At 45.9% G+C, this 9,900-nt stretch overlaps 3 non-coding genes across 3 annotated transcripts; all 3 read right to left on the bottom strand.

Moving 5' to 3' along the window:
• Nucleotides 1-8,936: 8,936 nt before the first annotated feature.
• LOC149434099 (small nucleolar RNA SNORA9) lies at nt 8,937-9,069 on the bottom strand. The gene has a single exon (XR_016308814.1). It is a non-coding gene; the product is annotated as a small nucleolar RNA SNORA9 (small nucleolar RNA).
• Nucleotides 9,070-9,228: 159 nt separating this feature from the next.
• On the bottom strand, nt 9,229-9,361 carry LOC149434098 (small nucleolar RNA SNORA9). Its single transcript, XR_016308815.1, has one exon. It is a non-coding gene; the product is annotated as a small nucleolar RNA SNORA9 (small nucleolar RNA).
• A 162-nt stretch (nt 9,362-9,523) lies between these two features.
• LOC149434097 (small nucleolar RNA SNORA9) lies at nt 9,524-9,656 on the bottom strand. The gene has a single exon (XR_016308820.1). It is a non-coding gene; the product is annotated as a small nucleolar RNA SNORA9 (small nucleolar RNA).
• Between the last annotated feature and the right edge of the window lie 244 nt (nt 9,657-9,900).

Raw genomic sequence — 9,900 nt, 5'->3', positions numbered from 1 at the left:
TAGAAATCACGGGGACATTAGGAATCTTCTTCTCTAGGAAATACTGGGGACACTACGAACCTTCTTTGCTAGGAAGCACTGGGGGTACACTAGGAAACTTCTATGCAACGAAATATGGGGGACACTAGGAATATTCTCTGCTAAGGAACACTGGGGGTACTCTAGGAATCCTCTACGCTAGGAATCACTGGGGGACACTAGGAATCTTCTCTACTAGGAATCATGGGGGACACTAGGAATCTTCTCTACTAGGAATCATGGGGGACACTAGGAATCTTCTCTGCTAGGAACCATGGGGGACACTAGGAATCTTCTCTGCTAGGAATCATGGGGGACTCTAGGAATCTTCTCTACTAGGAATCACTGGGGGACACTAGGAATCTTCTCTGCTAGGAACCATGGGGGACACTAGTAAATGTCTCCTCTAGGAAACATTGGGGGTACACTAGGAAACAGTGGGGGCAATAAGAGTCTTCTCTGTTATGAAACATGATGGACACTAGCAATCTTCTCTGCTAGGAATCATGGGTGACACTGGGAATATTTGCTACTAGAAATTACAGGGACACTAGGAATCTTCTTCTCTGGGAAATACTGGGGACACTAAGAACCTTCTTTGCTAGGAAGCACTGGGGATACTAGGAATCTTCTATGCTACAAAACATGGGGGACACTAGGAATCTTCTCTAAGAAACACTGGGGGTAGGAATCCTCTACACTAGGTAACACTAGGAATCTTCTCTACTAGGAATCACTGGGGGATACTAGGAATCTTCTGCTATGAAACATGACGGACACTAGGAATCTTCTGCTATGAAACATGACGGACACTAGGAATCTTCTCTGCTAGGAAACACAGGGGACACTAGTAAACATCTCCTCTAGGAAACTTTGGGGGTACACTAGGAAATAGGAGTCTTCTCTGTTAAGAAACATGATGGACACTAGGAATATTCTCTGCTAGGAATCATGGGGAACACTGGGAATATTTTCTACTAGGAATCACAAGGGACACGGGGAATCTTCTCTGCTAGAAATCACGGGGACACTAGGAATCTTCTTCTCTAGGAAATACTGGGGACACTAAGATCCTTCTTTGCTAGGAAGCACTGGGGGGGGGGGGTACACTAGGAATCTTCTATGCTACAAAACATGGGGGACACTGGGAATCTTCTCTGCTAAGAAACACTGGGGTAATGTAGGAATCCACTACACTAGGTAACTCTAGGAATCTTCTCTGCTAGGAATCACTGGGGGACACTAGTAAACTTCTCCTCTAGGAAACATTGGGGGTACACTAGGAAACAGTGGGGACAATAGGAATCTTCTGTGTTATGAAACATGATGGACACCAGGAATCTTCTCTGCTAGGAATCATGGGGGACACTAGAAATATTTTCTACTAGGAATCACAGGGGACACGGGGAATCTTCTCTGCTAGAAATCAACTTCTGCTCTAGGAACCATTGGGGTACACAAGGAATATTCTACACTACAAAACACTGGGGGTACACTAGGAATCTTCTCTGCTAGGAATCACAGGGGACACTAGTAAACGTATCCTCTAGGAAACATTGGGGGTACACTAGGAAACAGTGGGGACAATAGGAATCTTCTCTGTTATGAAACATGACGGACACCAGGAATCTTCTCTGCTAGGAATCATGGGGGACACTGGGAATATTTTCTACTAGGAATCACAGGGGACACTGGGAATCTTCTCTGCTAAGAAACACTGGGGTAATGTAGGAATCCACTACACTAGGTAACTCTAGGAATCTTCTCTGCTAGGAATCACTGGGGGACACTAGTAAACTTCTCCTCTAGGAAACATTGGGGGTACACTAGGAAACAGTGGGGACAATAGGAATCTTCTGTGTTATGAAACATGATGGACACCAGGAATCTTCTCTGCTAGGAATCATGGGGGACACTAGAAATATTTTCTACTAGGAATCACAGGGGACACGGGGAATCTTCTCTGCTAGAAATCAACTTCTGCTCTAGGAACCATTGGGGTACACAAGGAATATTCTACACTACAAAACACTGGGGGTACACTAGGAATCTTCTCTGCTAGGAATCACAGGGGACACTAGTAAACGTATCCTCTAGGAAACATTGGGGGTACACTAGGAAACAGTGGGGACAATAGGAATCTTCTCTGTTATGAAACATGACGGACACCAGGAATCTTCTCTGCTAGGAATCATGGGGGACACTGGGAATATTTTCTACTAGGAATCACAGGGGACACGGGGAATCTTCTCTGCTAGAAATCACAGGGACACTAGGAATCGTCTTCTCTAGGAAATACTGGGGACACTAAGGGGTTTATTTACTAAAGCTGGAGAGTCCAAAATCAGACTCCCTTCCGCATAGAAACCAATCAGCATCTAACCTCAGCTTGTTCAATGAAGCTTTGGCAATGAAACCTGGAAGCTGATTGGTTTCTATGCAGAAGGGAGTCTGATTTTGCACTCTCCAGCTTTAGTAAATAAACCCCTAAGAACCTTCTTTGCTAGAAAGCACTGGAGACACTAGGAATCTTCTATGCTACAAAACATGGGAGACACTAGGAATGTTTTCTAAGAAACACTGGGGGTAGGAATACTCTACACTAGGTAACACTAGGAATCTTTTCTGCTAGGAAACACAGGGGACACTAGTAAACATCCCCTCTAGGAAACTTTGGGGGTACACTAAGAAACAGTGGGGACAATAGGAGTCTTCTCTGTTATGAAACATGATGGACACTGGGAATATTTTCTACTAGGAATCACAAGGGAAACAGGGAATCTTCTCTGCTAGAAATCACGGGGACACTAGGAATCTTCTCTAGGAAATACTGGGGACACTAAGAACCTTCTTTGCTAGAAAGCACTGGGGGTACACTAGGAATCTTCTATGCAACGAAACATGGGGGACAATAGGAATATTCTCTGCTAAGAAACACTGGGGGTACTCTAGAAACCTTCTACACTAGGTAACACTAGGAATCTTCTCTACTAGGAATCACTGGGGGACACTAGGAATCTTCTGCTCTAGGAACCATTGGGGTACATGAAGAATATTCTACACTACAAAAAACTGGGGGTACACTAGGAAACAGTAGGGACAATAGGAATCTTCTCTGTTATGAAATATGATGGACACTAGGAATCTCCTCTGTTATGAATCATGGAAGACACTGGGAATATTTTCTACTAGGAATCACAGGGGACACTAGGAATCTTCTCTAGGAAATACTAGGGACACTAAGAACCTTCTTTGCTAGAAAGGACTGGGGGTACACTAGGAATCTTCTATACAACAAAACATGGGGGACACTAGGAATCTTCCCTAAGAAACACTGGGGGTACTCTAGGAACACTCTACACTAGGTATCTTCTCTACTAGGAATCACTGGGGGACACTAGGAACATTCTATGCTAGCAAACATGGAGAACACTAGGAATCTTCTATGCAACGATACATGGGGGACACTAGGAATCTTCTCTGCTAAGAAACACTGGGGGTACTCTAGGAATCCTCTACGCTAGGTAACACTGGGGGACACTAGGAATCTTCTATGCAACAAAACATGGGGGACATTAGGAATCTTCTCTGCTAAGAAACACTGGGGGTACTCTAGGAATCCTCTACGCTAGGTAACACTGGGGGACACTAGGAATCTTCTATGCAACAAAACATGGGGGCACTAGGAATCTTCTCTGCTAAGAAACACTGGGGGTACTCTAGGAATCCTCTATGCTAGGTAACACTGGGGGACACTAGGAATCTTCTATGCAACAAAACATGGGGGACACTAGGAATCTTCTCTGCTAAGAAACACTGGGGGTACTCTAGGAATCCTCTACGCTAGGTAACACTGGGGGACACTAGGAATCTTCTATGCAACAAAACATGGGGGACACTAGGAATCTTCTATGCAACAAAACATGGGGGACACTAGGAATCTTCTATGCAACAAAACATGGGGGACACTAGGAATCTTCTATGCAACAAAACATGGGGGACACTAGGAATCTTCTATGCAATGAAACATGGGGGACACTAGGAATCTTCTATGCAACGAAACATGGGGGACACTAGGAATCTTCTCTGCTAAGAAACACTGGGGCTACTCTAGGAATCCTCTACGCTAGGTAACACCAGGAATCTTCTCTACTAGGAACATTCTATGCTAGCAAACATGGAGGACACTAGGAATCTCCTGGGGAATTACTGGGGACCTGGCACCAGGAACACTACCTATTGCTCAGATAACGCCTGAGGGAATGAGTCCAGTTTATGGTGAAGATGACCTTCTGGGTTGGCCATGTAGCTAACTGAATCAACAGCAGGTGGAAAACCATTTTTGAACACAAGTCTTGTGAGATAAAAGTCAAGGAACTACATGTATCAGCATGCCTGCTGATCCTTAGTGAAAAAAAAAGAGACTTATCAGTAGCATAGGGTGTGTAATGGTGTTGAGGACTCCGTATACCGTGTACTGGGCCTAGCACGCCCTGGAGGTGGAATTATTTGCACCTATTCTTGCATGGTACAATGGTGACTGTGGTGGTCTGGCATTGCCATGGAGGATACAGAACCGTATACAGACAATGACGGTGCCAGGAATGTTATCTGTAGGGAAGGTGAGGTTGTCAGGAATCCAATTACACATCATAATCCGAAAAACCGGCTCGGTGATTGTTCTGTACGTGGTCCAACGTTGCCACAATTACATTCCAACAGTTCACCCCTCCCCCCACCAGATCCCACTTACCGATCCGTACAAACATCCCATTCACTCCTCTTTCTACTGCCATTGCGGTGCGTTCATGCACGTTAACCACAACAGAATAAAATAAAAAAAAAAACCACTTCCTGCGACTTATATGCATGGTGGGGCACTGCACTGATATCATTTAAAAAAAATAAATAAAAATTCGCACGACACGTGTTGTGGGAACGCACATTTTACCGCGCATTGCCGCAATACACCGAAGTTCTTTCAAAAAAGCTGCTCAAAGTTTGCTGCACACACTGCTCTTACTTAAAGGGTATGTACACCCCGATCATGAGCTTCTGTATTGCTACATTTTGTTCTGTTAAATACACCACTGATAGTGTTTTGTTATTGCTGTGAAGGACTGAAAATAGCCGTTGATCCTGCCAGAAATCTTGAGAGAACTTTCTGTGCTCTCTGCTCCTGCACAAGGAGTGGGCATGGAGATGGGGACAAGGGAAGAGCCATGGGGATAAAAACAGGGGAAAGAGGAGGGGCTATAGAGGTAAGGACAGGGGAAGGAAATAGGAGGGGTTATGGCGATAAGGAGGAGGGGCTATAGAGGTAAGGACAGGGGAAATAGGTGGGGTTATGGAGATAAGGAGGAGGGGCTATAGAGGTAAGGACAGGGGAAAGAAATAGGTGGGGTTATGGCGATAAGGAGGAGGGGCTATAGAGGTAAGGACAGGGGAAAGAAATAGGTGGGGTTATGGCGATAAGGAGGAGGAGCTATGAGGGTTTAGAGCGCGAAAGGAGGTAAAAGGAGGTTTGGAGATGACGAGAGAGGGACAGAGGTGTACAATAAAGACGGGTTTTGGAAAGGAGGGAGATAAAGAGGAGGAGCTATGGGGATAAAGATTGGGGGAGGAAATGAGGACAAAAGGAGGAGGGGTTATGGAGACAGCTGGGAAAGAGTTAAAGTGGAGTTTTGGAGAGAGGAGGGCAAGGGAGGGAGGTAAGGGTAAAGGGGATATAGAGGAGAGGACAGGTGATGGAGATGAATAGGAGTTATGGAGATGAGATAAGGAGGGGATTATGGAGATGAGGAAGGGGGAATGAGATAAGGAGAGGTTACTGAGATGGGGGGGGGGGGGGAGATAAGGAGAGGTTACTGAGATGAGGATGGGGGAACAAACATGAGGAGAGGCTATGGAGATGAGGACAGGGGGAAAGAGATAAAGAGTTTATGGAGAGGAGGATGGGGGAAAGCGATGAGGACAAGGGAAAATAGATAAGGAGAGGTTATGAAGATGAAGACAGGGGAAGGAGATAAGATGGAGCGGTTATGGAGATGAGGACAGGGGAAATCAAATGGTGGTGGGGTTATGGAGATGAGGACAGGGGAAGGAGATAAGATGGAGCGGTGATGGAGATGAGGACAGGGGAAGAAATGAGGGATTATGAAGATGAGGACGGGGAAAGTAATAAGGAGAGGTTATGGAGATGAGGAGGGGTTATGGAGATGGACAGGGGGAAAGCGATAAGGAGGTGGGGTTATGGAGATGGACAGGGGGAAAGCGATAAGGAGGTGGGGTTATGGAGATGGACAGGGGGAAAGCGATAAGGAGGTGGGGTTATGGACAGGGGGAAAGCGATAAGGAGGTGGGGTTATGGAGATGGACAGGGGGAAAGCGATAAGGAGGAGGGGTCATGGAGATGAGGACGGTAGAAAAAAGTGAAGAATGAGGAGTTATGGAGACGGACTGGGGGAGGGAAAAGAGGAGGCATTATGGATAAGGAGGGCTTATGGAGATGAAAAGCAGCCCATATATTCCATCAGAAATGAAGTAGGCAGATCTAGCCAGGAGATAAGGAGGAGGGGTTACATAGTTAGTCTGGCTGAAAAAAAGAAAAAAAAAAAAGACAAAAGTCCATCCAGTTCTACCATAAAAAAAAAAAAGGTTATAATCCTACACCCACAGTTGATCCAGAGGAAGGCAAAAAATAAAAACCCAGCAAAGCACGATCCAATTTGCTCCTGCAGGGGAAAAATTCCTTCCTGATCCCCCCGAGAGGCAATCGGATATTCCCGGGATCAACGTCGCCTATAAATGTTATATCCAGTTATATTCTGTGTATCCAAGAAAGAATCCAGGACTTTCCTACAGCAATCCACTGAGCTGGCCACACCCAACTCTGGGGGGAGTCTATTCTACATTCTCACAGCTCTTACTGTGAAGAAACCTTTCCTTGTTTGATTAAATTTCTTTTCCTCGAGACGTAAAGAGCGCCCCCTTGTCCTCTGGTAGGTAGATGAGAACAGGGGGAGGAGAGGTTACGGAGATGAGACCCACATTCTCCATCAGAAATGAAGTAGGCAGAGCTGACACCCCGTATGAAGTCATTCACAGCTGATGGTCAGGTCAAAGAGGAAAGTTAATATACTGTTCCTGGCTCATTATTATTTTTTTCTGTATTTGCAGCATGCGTAATGTACTATATTTATTGATATAAATCTTGCCTTGTCATACAATTGAGGTTGAAGCCCATGTGTATGAGGCGTAGGCATGTCCATAATGGTAACCCATTGTTGTCAACATCTGAGCCCCATCCCGACCCGAGCAATGCAGAGGCTGACACCCCACCCCCTCCTCCTTCTGTATTCCTCTTGCCACTGCTTGTCCCAGAATGGGGCTCACAGCCAAGACCAGCTGAAACTATAGATCAGCCTTCTCTTTCATGGGCCGCAGTAGGGGTGAGGAAAGGTTGGACCTCATTTGGGGACAATTGATTATGTATTTCTATAGATTTTCTTCAAAGCTAAACTATTGCTTGGAAAAAAACTGCCTCCCCACATCAGTGGTTGCCCGTGGTGTCATGTGGATCCCGTTTCTCCTAATTGGATGTGTACCACCTCCCCTCAATCCACCCACCAGTGCCCAGGCCAAGTAAATGAGAATATGAGAACGGAGGAGGTCACATGAAGAAAAAAAAAAAAAAGACAATCACTCAAAAGGTATTTTTTTTTTTTTTTAATTATGAACAGGGAGATAAGGGTCAAAATGGCCAGGATTTTGGAGTTCAGCTTGAGGCTGCCATCCAGGTTCCTTCAGTAAAGTGGTTTTCTGTGCTTTTCTCCAACCCACCTGCATTCCCATTAGCTGAACCCACCCAACAGGCAAGCAGGACTAGAAGTTCAACCATTCAGTAAGAAGGTGGGCATAAAGGTGTCGTTGTCTAAGTCCGGAGAGGCGGTCCAAGCTTCATCTTTCTTATGTTGACCTTTCAGCAAATGTCTTTCTTGACCTGACAAATGGACGGTTCACAGTCTTCTCTTCAAGGTTGAAACCGAGACCTCCTTACATCGACCAAGGGTGAGCTGCGCTTGAAACGGTCGTCCTGTGAGCTGCTCATTACGCTTGCTGGTGACCCTCAGAAACTTGTCTTCTATTTTCATTGCGGCGTTTGGTCTGCCAGACCTGTTCCTGTCCCAGTTTTGGAGAACCTTTTGATGGTGTAGGACACTGTACTCACTGCCACCTTGACTTTCTTAGCAATTTCCCTAGAGCACTGGCGGCCCTCCAGCTGTTCCCAAACTACAAAGTCCCATGAGGCATTGCAAGATTGATAGTTACAAGCATGACTCCCAAAGATAGAGGCATGATGGGACTTGTAGTTTCGCAACAGCTAGAGAGCCACCAGTTTGACACCCCTGACCAAGAGGAAAGTTCTTCACGGTTAAGGTCAACGATGGTCTGTCTTCCATGATTGGTTGGGGTTTTTTCGCAATATTTTACTTACTGTAGTGCAATAGTGTCCAAACAAGGATTTGAAGGATGGAGAACATGGATTTCTACAAACACCGATCTGTTTTTCTGAAATAAAAAAGGGACAGGCAGCATGTCAGAGCAAACCGGAATATAGAGGTAAGTGGGAATATTTTTCTGAGGTTTCTATACTCTCCTCCTAGAGGGAAAGGCCTCAAACCACACCACGGATGATCCAGCACCACAAGAGTGACCAGAGCTACGGCCAACTCAGACATGCTGGAAGACCTGCATGAGGCTTCTAGACATGGAGGAAGGACGCACCTTGTATGCAGCCATGGTCTTCACCACCAGAAAAGATCTTGGGACTTAGATCACAATCTGGAGAAAGAAGATCAGAAGTAAAGACACAGCAGGTTCCTCCGCCACATACAACACTGACAGGCTCTACCAAGAATTGTCTGAGATTTCTATAACCTCCTCCTGGTGGGGCAGGAAGAGGCCTCAAACCACCCCAGGGATGATCTAGCAGAGTCCACAGGAGTGACCAGAGCTACAGCCAGCCCGGACACGCTGGAAGACTTGCGCAAGGCTCTTAAAAACAAAAGGAAGGACGTACCCAGGTATGGTCTTCACCACTAGAGAAGATCCTGGGAGTTTTTCCACTATTTGAAGAAAGAATACAGAGGTAAGACACAGCAAGTACTGTATGTCCGCCACGTACTATGCCATCCACATGTAACAAAGAAGTATCTGGGGTTTCTATAACATCCTCCTGGAGGGGCAGGAAGAGGCCTCAAACCACCCCAGGGATGTTCTAGCAGAGTCCACAGGAGTGACCAGAGCTACAGTCAGCCCAGACATGCTGGAAGACCCGCACAAGGCTTATAATAATAAAGGACACACACCTTGTATCCAGCTGTGGCCTTCAAAATCAGAAGATTTTTGGGCTTTGTCCACTATCTGAAGAAAGAAGAATACAGAAGTAAAGACACAGGAGATACTTCCATCGTGGCACATACCATCCATGTGCGTTACAAAGAAGTGTCTGGGGTTTCTATAACCTCCTCCTGGAGGGGCAGGAAGAGGCCTCAAACCACCCCAGGGATGTTCTAGCAGAGTCCACAGGAGTGACCAGAGCTATGGCCAACTCGGACACGCTGGAAGACTTGCATGAGGCTTCTAGACATGGAGGAAGGACGCACCTTGTATGCAATTATGGTCTTCACCACCAGAGAAGATCTTGGGACTTCACAATCTGGAAAAAGAAGAAGAGCAGAGGTAAGGAAACAGCAGGTTCCTCCACCACATCACAGACCATTGACATGCTTTACCAAGAATTGTCTAAAATTTCAATAAACTTCCTCCCCGACAAGCAAGAAGAGGCCTCAAACCGCCCTCAGGATGAACTAGCAGAGT

Source organism: Staurois parvus, unplaced genomic scaffold (genome assembly GCF_062004578.1).
Source record: "Staurois parvus isolate SC_StPar_1 unplaced genomic scaffold, SC_StPar_1.0 ptg001837l, whole genome shotgun sequence".
NCBI lineage: Eukaryota > Metazoa > Chordata > Amphibia > Anura > Ranidae > Staurois > Staurois parvus.
Note: the sequence above shows the minus strand (reverse complement) of the source record. Positions and strands in the feature narration are given on the sequence as shown.